The sequence below is a fragment of the Tamandua tetradactyla genome, chromosome 21 (genome assembly GCF_023851605.1).
Source record: "Tamandua tetradactyla isolate mTamTet1 chromosome 21, mTamTet1.pri, whole genome shotgun sequence".
NCBI lineage: Eukaryota > Metazoa > Chordata > Mammalia > Pilosa > Myrmecophagidae > Tamandua > Tamandua tetradactyla.
Genome location: NC_135347.1, coordinates 61105378 through 61115229, shown reverse-complemented (window position 1 = coordinate 61115229; position 9852 = coordinate 61105378). Strand labels below are relative to the sequence as shown.

General features: G+C 42.2%; 1 protein-coding gene across 3 annotated transcripts in view; it reads left to right on the top strand.

Moving 5' to 3' along the window:
• Window positions 1-973: 973 nt before the first annotated feature.
• Window positions 974-9852, top strand: part of CARTPT (CART prepropeptide) — a 29166-nt gene continuing 20287 nt past the window's right edge. The window contains exon 1 of one of the 3 annotated variants that reach the window (XR_013167212.1): window positions 974-9803. The gene's annotated coding sequence lies outside the window, so the exon portion shown is untranslated. The remainder of the gene's footprint in view (window positions 9804-9852) is intronic. The other 2 variants (XM_077139513.1, XM_077139515.1) reach the window with 2 other exon arrangements.

The window sequence follows — 9852 nt, the reverse complement described above, 5'->3', positions numbered from 1 at the left end:
CTCCCCACATAACAACCTATTATTAACACCCTGTAATATTATTAATACTCTAGTGCATTTGTTCTAGTTCATGTCAGAACTTTCTTTTATTTGGACAATTTTAATCACCATCACTGTCCACTTGAGGTTTTGCTAAATTATACAGCCCCACTTTTTAACCTCTAGCTTTCTTTCCAGTGATGTTCCTCTTTCCACCATATTCACACTCAAGTTTGTTAATTACATTTACAGTATTGTGCCACCACCACACAGTATTGTGCCCTCCATTTCTGAACCTTTACAATGAGCCTTATTGAATGTTCTGTACTCCTTTAAGTATCAGTTGCCCAATCCTCTGCCCTCTTTCTATCTCCTAATAGCCCATGCTCTCAAACTTCATTCTCAGAGTTTACTCACTGCAGTTAGTTCATATTAGTGATGCCATACAATATTTGTCCTTTTTTTTAAAATTTTTTTTATTAATCAAAAAAAAAGAAAAGAAATTAACACAACATTTAGAAATCATTCCATTCTATACATGCACTCAGTAATTCTTAGTATCATCACATAGATGTATGATCATCATTTCTTAGTACCTTTGCATCGATTTAGGAAAAGAACTAGCAAAACAGCAGAAAAAGATATAGAATGTTAATATAGAGAAGAGAATTAAAATAATAATACTAATAAAAATATATATATGTATATAAAGGAAAAAAAAACAAAAAAGATACAAACAAACAAACAAAAAACTATATTTCAGGTGCAGCTTCATTCAGTGTTCCAACATAGTTACATTACACTTAGGTATTATTGTGCTGTCCATTTTTGAGTTTTTGTATCTAGTCCTGTTGCACAGTCTGTATCCCTTCAGCTCCAATTACCCATTATCTTACCCTATTTCTAACTCCTGCTGGTCTCTGTTACCAATGATATATTCCAAGCTGATTCTCGAATGTCGGTACACATCAGTGGGACCATACAGTATTTGTCCTTTAGTTTTGGGCTAGACTCACTCAGCATAATGTTCTCTAGGTCCATCCATGTTATTACATGCTTCATAAGTTTAGTCTGTCTTAAAGCTGCATAATATTCCATCGTAGGTATACGCCACAGTTTGTTTAGCCACTCGTCTGTTGATGGACATTTTGGCTGTTTCCATCTCTTTGCAATTGTAGATAATGCTGCTATAAACACTGGTGTGCAAATGTCCGTCTGTGTCTTTGCCCTTAAGTCCTTTGTGTAGATACCTAGCAGTGGTATTCCTGGGTCGTAATCCATTCTGCCAGTCTATGTCTTTTGATTGGGAAATTCAGTCCATTAACTTTTAATGTTATTACTGTTTGGATAATATTTTCCTCTACCATTTTGCCTTTTGTATTATATATATCATATCTGATTTTCCTTCTTTCTACACTTTACTCCATACCTCTCTCTTCTGTCTTTTCGTATCTGACTCTAGTGCTCCCTTTAGTATTTCTTGCAGAGCTGATCTCTTGGTCACAAATTCTCTCAGTGACTTTTTGTCTATAAATGTTTTAATTTCTCCTTCATTTTTGAAGGACAATTTTGCTGGATATAGAAGTCTTGGATGGCAGTTTTTCTCTTTTAGTAATTTAAATATATCATCCCACTGTCTTCTAGCTTCCATGGTTTCTGCTGAGAAATCTACACATAGTCTTATTGGGTTTCCCTTGTATGTGACAGATTGTTTTTCTCTTGCTGCTTTCAAGATCCTCTCTTTCTCTTTGACCTCTGACATTCTAACTAGTAAGTGTCTTGGAGAACGCCTATTTGGGTCTATTCTCTTTGGGGTGCGCTGCACTTCTTGGATCTGCAAATTTAGGTCTTTCATAAGAGTTGGGAAATTTTCAGTGATAATTTCTTCCATTAGTTTTTCTCCTCCTTTTCCCTTCTCTTCTCCTTCTGGGACACCCACAACACGTATATTTGTGCGCTTCATATTGTCATTCAGTTCCCTGATCCCCTGCTCAAGTTTTTCCATTCTTTTCCCTATAGTTTCTGTTTCTTTTTGGAATTCAGATGTTCCATCCTCCAGTTCACTAATTGTAGCTTCTGTCTCTTTAGATCTACCATTGTAGGTATCCATTGTTTTTTCCATTTTTTCTTCTTTGTCCTTCACTCCCATAAGTTCTGTGATTTGTTTTTTCAGATTTTCTATTTCTTCTTTTTGTTCAGCCCATGTCTTCTTCATGTCGTCCCTCAATTTATTGATTTGGTTTTTGAAGAGTTTTTCCACTTCTGTTCGTGTATTCAGCATTAGTTGTCTCAGCTCCTGTATCTCATTTGAACTATTGGTTTGTTCCTTTGACTGGGCCATATCTTCAATTTTCCGAGCGTCATCCATTATTTTCTGCTGGTGTCTGGGCATTTGATCAGATTTCCCTGGGTGTGGGACCCGGCTGGTTGAAAGGTTTTTCTGTGAAATCTCTGGGCTGTTTTTCTTTTCCTGCCCAGTAGGTGGCGCTCGTGGCGCTTGTCTGTCTGCGGGTCCCACCAGTAAAAGATGCTGTGGCTCCTTTAACTTGCCAATCCGAATCTCGCAGTCAGCCCTGGAAACCGCGCGTGGAGGTGGGAGTCGCAGGCTGCCGTGGCTTGGGGGAGTGCCAGTCCAAATTGCCCAGCTGGCCCGAGACGCCAAGCGTGGCGGGAGGGCCCCGCTATCCAACGTTCCCAGTCAGACCGGGGAGCCACATGCGTGGAGGGGAGCCCAGTCGCCAGCCGCCCTGGCCGGGAAAACGCACGCCCCTTGGGTATCTCACCGCAGCGGATTCTCCCTGCCCGTTCAGCTGTTCCAGAATGGGGTACGCTGTCTTTTTGTTCTCTGTCATGGCTCCGGGAGCTGTTTCGTATTGTTTCTGTTTCTTTAGTTGCTGTTCTGGAGCAATATTTGTCCTTTTATTTCTGGCTTATTACGCTCAACATAATGTCTTCAAGGTTTGCTCACATCGTTACATGCCTCACCACTCCATTCCTTTCTGCAGCCGCACAATATTCCATCGTGTGTGTACCCCACAATTCACCCTTCCACTCCCCAGTCGAGGAGCCCTTGGGCCGCCTCCATCCATGGGCAATCATGGAAAATGCTGCCATAAGCATGGTGTACAAATGTCTGCTTGTGTCCCTGCTTCCAGTTCTATACCTAGTGATGGGATTGTTAGGTCATGTGGCAATTTCATACTTAGCTTCCTGAGGAAAATAAGTAATTAGTCCTAAAGTAAAGAGTTCTTCATCAAAAGTAATTTTTAGGAATCTAAAAATCCTTCTTGAAATTGGAAAACCCTCTAAAACCCTTCTTGAAATAGAAACTAACCACACACATGTATCATGCTTGATTATGTTTAAAATTTGCTAAAAACTAAGATCCCTACATTTGAGAGAAAGGCTATTTCCTTTTATGCTTATTCAGCTTTGATTGTTTATTTTCTATTTATTTATTTTGGAGGAGTGAAGAATAAAGTTGGTAAACATAACGACTGGAGACTCATCGACTCCCAGATAACTGATATATTTTAGAATTTTTTTTTCTCTTAGTGAATTCTTCTCTTCCTCCCTCTCCCTTCCTCTTTCTTCTTCTTCTCTCTCTTTCTCCATCCATACACTCTGCACAAACATTTTGGGTTAAAGTTTAATGGGGAGTATTCTAAAATATGATTTGTCAATTCAGGATCTAAGATTGAATATGTTGGCCTTCAATCATCCCCTCCAAGTCTGAGCGCCGCCTGCCAGGAGGGGGTGGGCAGGGAAGCCACTCTAACGTGCCGGGGGGGGACAGCTCACACCCCACAGCTCCTTCTGTCTACACCTTCGTCCATGTTCCCGTGGCCGGTAAACCCCGCTTGTCTGGCCTTTTACTCTCTGCGGAAGAACTACCTGCTCATCCTGTCGACCTCGGTCAGTACGCAATGCTACAGCACCTTATCTTCCGGGCAGTGATGGTCAAAAAAAAAAAAAGAAATGAAGACGCCTGTGGTAGTGAGCTCCCCTACTTCTTGAGACTATGGGAGGGACAACTTCTCACCGCCAGCACTTGAGTGAAGATGATTCTGAAATTGCACTGTGAACTCATCCTGAATGTGCCGTTCACCTCGCCCTGGTCCCAGCCTCTGGCCCCAGCCCCAGCCCCAGCCCTCTCTCCACATTGTGCAGCCTTCCTTGCAGAGTTCTTTTACATCACGGCACTCCCTTGCTTCAGTACTTTTGCTGGCACCTAACACTTAGGCTTAACATTTAAATGCCTTTCCTGAGCGTAAAGACCCGGCTTAAACTCTGTGAGATTCGTCTTTAATCAAATAATACATGCAAACGATCAGAAAATAGAGCACGCAGCTTCAAAACAGTTCCCTGTCCTGCTTTTCTCATTCATCCCCCAACCTGTGTCAGAGGCAACCATATTTTAAATTATTATTTAACTTTTTATTTTGAAATAATTATAGTTTCATAGGGAGTTGAAAAAAATGCTCAGAGAGGCCCTGTGTACACTTAATGCAGCCACTTTCCACAGTCACATTGTGTATGACCGATGCTCTGTCAGAATAGGGAAACGGCAATGCACCATCCACAGAGCTAACTCCAGTTTCACCAGTTCTAGGTGTGTGAGTGTGTGTGTGAAGTGCTGTGTAGTTTTGGCATGTGTAATCACCACCACAATCAAGATAGAGGGGAGGGCAGGCCAGGGGGCGCAGTGGCAGAGTTCCCGCCGGCCAAGCCAGAGACCCGGGTCCAAGGCCCGGTGCCCACCTGTGCTAAAGAAGAAAAAAGGTAGCAAAGTGTTCCATCACAACGGGCGCGGCTCATACAGGACCCCTCCCTCCACCCACGCACCAGTCTGTCCTCCAGCTCCATAATTGTGCTATTTCAAACATGTCAGATGAACGGAGTCATGAAGTATGAATTCATTTTAGATAGACTCTTTTATTCAATACACACCTTGAGAGCCATGCAAGCTGTTGTGTCTTTATCAATAACTCACTCTTTTTATTGCGGAGTAGTACCCCATGGCTCCAGTGGACACAGCTAGTTGAACCTTCTACCTGTTGATGAGTTGATTCCAGTTTGGGGTTATTATTAACAAAGCTTCTATGAACATTCATGCACAGGGTTTTGTGTGAACATAAGTTTTCATTTTTCTGGGCTGAGTTCACAAGAGTGCATCCTGGGAAGAATGTTTAGTTTAGTTTTTTTTTTTTTAATGTTTTTTTAATTGTAAAATATAACATATATACAAAGCAAAGAAAGAAAAAAGCAATAACTTTCAAAGCACATTTCAACAAGCAGTTACAGAACAGGTCCTGGAGTTCATCCTGGGCGGCCAGTCCACCACCCCAGGCCTTCCTTCTCGCTGTTCCACAACACTGGCGGCTGAAGGAATCTTAATACAGCAATTCAGTGGTCATCCCATTTGTTAAATCCCATTTTCTCTGTTACACCACCTCCTTTTCCTTTAATCCTTCTCCCAATCTACAGGGATCTTTGGGCAATGCCTGTTTTGACTTTTTTATGTAGAGGCTACCAGTTTTAATTTTTTCTTCACTTGGTCTTTTAGTGATTACCTCCAGATATCTTTATAAATGCTTACATTAATATTTCTTTGCTTTTTTATTTCTTGGCATGGACAGGCTCCGGAATTGAACCTGGGTCTCCAGCATAGCAGGCAAAAGCTCTGCCACTGAGCACTGTTGCACCGCTCAATATTTCTTTGCTTTTTGATTTCAGACATTATCTGTTTACCTCTTATATGATGAGTAGGGTTAGCTCTTTCATACTACCAGCTCCATCTCCTTTCCTTTCTTCACCCGATATTGTTACGTTACCATAGATTCATTATCTTTTTCTTTCAGATTCATAATGTTTTATCTACAGTTTTACAATTTAAAAAGCTATGAAATCTGAAAGGCGTTTTGTTTGTTTATTTTTCATTTGGTGCCACAACCCATTGGTGGTAAATTCAGTCCCTGAACTATCTCATGTTTAGTTCATTGTGATGATGTGTTCACTGAAGCAAGTACCTTTGGGGAACAAGTACTTGTTGCACTTAACCTCTGTGGCAGTAATGACTACAAAAGGCAAAAACACAGAACGCCTTCTTCTGAGCCTTTCCTGGAGCACCTAGGGAAAAAAATGACAAGTTTAGACCTTTATATTCTCAGCACTAGTCATAGAAAACTAGAGCTTCTAAGGCAGCTCTAAAAGCGTTGATTTCTTAGAGCCACAGGCCCAATCTTGTTTAAAATCAGACACAAACTTTAAAGGAATTCACAGCCTGCTGTGTCTCCTGTAAGAGATGAGGCTTTGAGAAGAAATAGGATCAACACTAGAATGGGAACCCCTGGATAGGTGAAGATGAAGCTGAGAATCTTGAATCCACACATCATGCTGAGCTTCCCTTGGTGGTGGAAGGAAGCGCCCTTTCCATCTCTAAGGAGACGACCCTTCAAGACTCTTGCCCGAGGCAGTTGCCGAGAAGATGCTGCTGTCCTCAAGACTGACTCTCATCCCTGTGTCAGTAGCTCCATAGAGAAAGGACGAAGTATGATGTGGGAGGAAATCATCCATAATCCATGTATTTTGAGATTTGACTGCGATTAAAAGAAAATCCCAGCTGTTAGAGGCATGCAGCAACCGGCTGTACCTCACCAAGCAAGATGATGTGTCAGAGACACTCAGCCGATCCCCGGACCCAGTGACGGGGTGGAATAGTTCAGAAGGTCTCCTCGCCTTCGCTTGAGCGCTGATATGTGCTTGTCATCAGCAACTGGATGTTCCCTGAAGGGCTCGCTCAAGCCCAAGTCACTGTGTCTTTGTCTCTCTAGTGGGTGGATGCAGAAAAAGGAGCCAACCTTAGAAAAGTGGGTCTCTTGACACCCATGGTGCCAGCATGTTTCCTTTTTGGTTATTGATACCTGAAAGTGTATTGAAAGATAGCTCTAGCATCAAAGCTTCAGGTCCCAGGTTTCTCTGGGTACGTTGTGGGTTTGTGATGAGGACACTTGGATTTCATTCCATTGAATTCTCCGTACGGACCCCTCTGACCAACTGTCTGTATCTAGTTCCTTTAGGAGTCTGCTCAGGTGGGTTTATTGCCTCCATATTTTGGAGTGAAGATCAGGCCACAGAATGAGACCAGAGTGAGATTGTTAGAGCAGGTGAAAGCACTGGAAAAGTCTGGCTACGCCTCGCTGTGATGGGTCCATGCTTTCTTTAAATACTAGTTATCAATTTGAATCATGTAATTGCATACATTTACTGACTTCTTTCATATTTTTGTATTAATTATTTAGAGGCTGCTCCAGGGTTTACGCATCTTATCACAGCATCCTTCAACCAGTTCACCACTCGCGTTCACTTTTCCTTTAAGTCCTTGATCATATTTAAAGCCCTCACTTGCCAATCCCATTATCGCTGTCATTTTGAGGCTTGTTTCTATTGAATGATTTTTCTCCTGGTTCGGGGTCATATTTTCCTGCTTTTTTGCATGCGTAATAATTTTTTTTTTTTTTTCACATGGGCAGGCACCGGGAATCGAACCTGGGTCCTCGGGCATGGCAGGCAAGCATTCTTACCTGCTGGGCCACCGTGGCCCGCCCACATGTGTAATAATTTTTTATAGGATGCTAGGCTTTGTGACTTATACATTCTTGAGTGCCTGGAGTTTAAAAAAATTTCTTTAAGAATGTTGAGTTTCTTTCTAAAAGGCAGTTAATTTGCTTGTCCATCATTTTGGCCTTTTGGGTCTTGTTTTTAAACATTGACAGGTTAGGTCTAGAATGGCATTTCCTCTAGGGGTACTGTAATCTACTTCTAAAGTGTGGCCTTTTGGGGGTTCCAGTTCACCCTGGGTGTTCAGCAAGTTTTCTCCATCCTGGTTGGTGCAACTCACACTTCTCCCAAATCTGTGCAAGTTCGTGCACCGGTTCTTCTTACTGCTCACTAGCAGTCGCTGCTTTGCCGGGGTTGGGGAGTCTCACTTTACACGAGTTTAGTGCTGACCCAGAGACTCAGGGCCCCAGACAGAGTCTGCCTCTGCATAACTCCTTCCTTCCAGGAACTCTGCGCCTCAAATATTAGCTGCTGCAGCCTCCCATACTCTGATTTGTTTTCTTTAGCCCAGGATGACCTCTGTCTTCTGCTTAGATTTCCCCTCCCATCGTTGGGATCTGGTCAGTGTCTCTCTCATCTCAGGGCTCACAGCACTGTGTAGCCTGAGGGTCAGTGTCTCACTAGAGCCGTTTCATACATTTTGTTCAGTTTCCTGGCTGTTTGCAGGAGGTGAGTTTGGTGTCCGCTCACGCATTGCCAGAAGCAAAGTCCTCAAGGAGGTCCTGACTTGGCCCCACAGCAGTTCTCGCTGACTTAGTCTCTGAAGTAATAGCTACTTTAGCCTCGGCACCAACAAGATGGTCAACATACGCGCCCATCTAGTTTTTGCAACAGCTCTAGGAAGTGCAGGTATTTATCTCCTTAACATCTGTATTTTACAGATTGAGGCGCCGAAGTGCAGAGCACATGGTGGCTTATTCAAGATCCCAGCTATCAAATTGCACGGGGGGAGCTTCTTTCCTTTCATTTTTTTTTCACTTTAATTTTGAGAAATTTTAAAATACAGAAAATCCAAGGAATATTAGAACAAATACACACACACATCTATTTAATAGACGTTATTTTTCTGAGCAGTTTTAGATTTACTGAAAAATTGAACAGAATATACAAAAAGTTTCCACAAAACCCTGCCACCACCCCCACCCTGGAATACTGTTTCCCCTAAAATTAACACCTGCATTAATGTGGTATATTTGTGACAGTGGATGAACCAATTTTGATACATTATTATTGGTGAAAGTCTATACTTTACATTGGAGCCCACTCTTTGCACTGTACAGGTCTATGGATTTTGACAAATGCATAATGTACTGTCACGTAATTATAGTATTGCACAGAAGAGTTTCACTGCCCCAAATGCCCTGTGCCCCACCTATTCATCCCCTCTCCTCTCCCCCTGAACTCTGGGCAAAAAAGCACCAATATTTCTATCAACCAGAATCTACTATGTTGGAAATTTATAATATTTGTTCTCTAGCTTTTATTGGTAAAGAAATAAGGTATTAGAGATACAGTTAAATTCCTTTGATCACCTTCCCCTCCTGAGGTCTTGCTGCCTTCCTTTCCCTAGAGAACCACAACCACTCTCATGAAGTTGGGGTAACTTCTTCCAGTCCACTTAAAATACTTTCAACCAATTCATTTATATATTAATAGATAACACATGGCATTATTATCATAATGTGGTATGTGCTCTTAAAGTTTCCATAATGATGCCTTACATAAAATTTTGTGTTCTACTGTTTTTCATTCACATTTTATTTTGACAACTGCCCATGTTGAGTCACACGGAGGAACAGCTGGCCGAGTGGTGAGCTCGCAGGGTCTGGAGGCGGACTGCCGTTGAAGTCCTGTCCTACCGTTGCTGTGGGGGTGACCTTGGGGAAAATGCCTATTTTCTCTGTGCTTTAATTTCTTATCTGTCAAATGTGCCTTCTAATGATGTCTACTTTATGGGCCATTAGGAGGGTTAATTAAGATAAAACATGTAAAACACTGAAAAGTGCCCGGCACAGGAACTGCTGCATAACGGGCGTTTGTTGTTGTAGTTATTAGAGACGCCATGCTCTCCATCACTGAAGCAAACGTGCTGATTGTAAACATCCACCGGGGAGAGGTCGCAGCTGAACCCTCCGGCGTTACCAGTGTGGACGTGGACTTGAAATCACTAGCCAGAGAACACAAATTTGTCCAGTTATTACACTGTAAGAACTTGATGAATGCGAGCTGTTATCATTATTTAAATCATTTCTT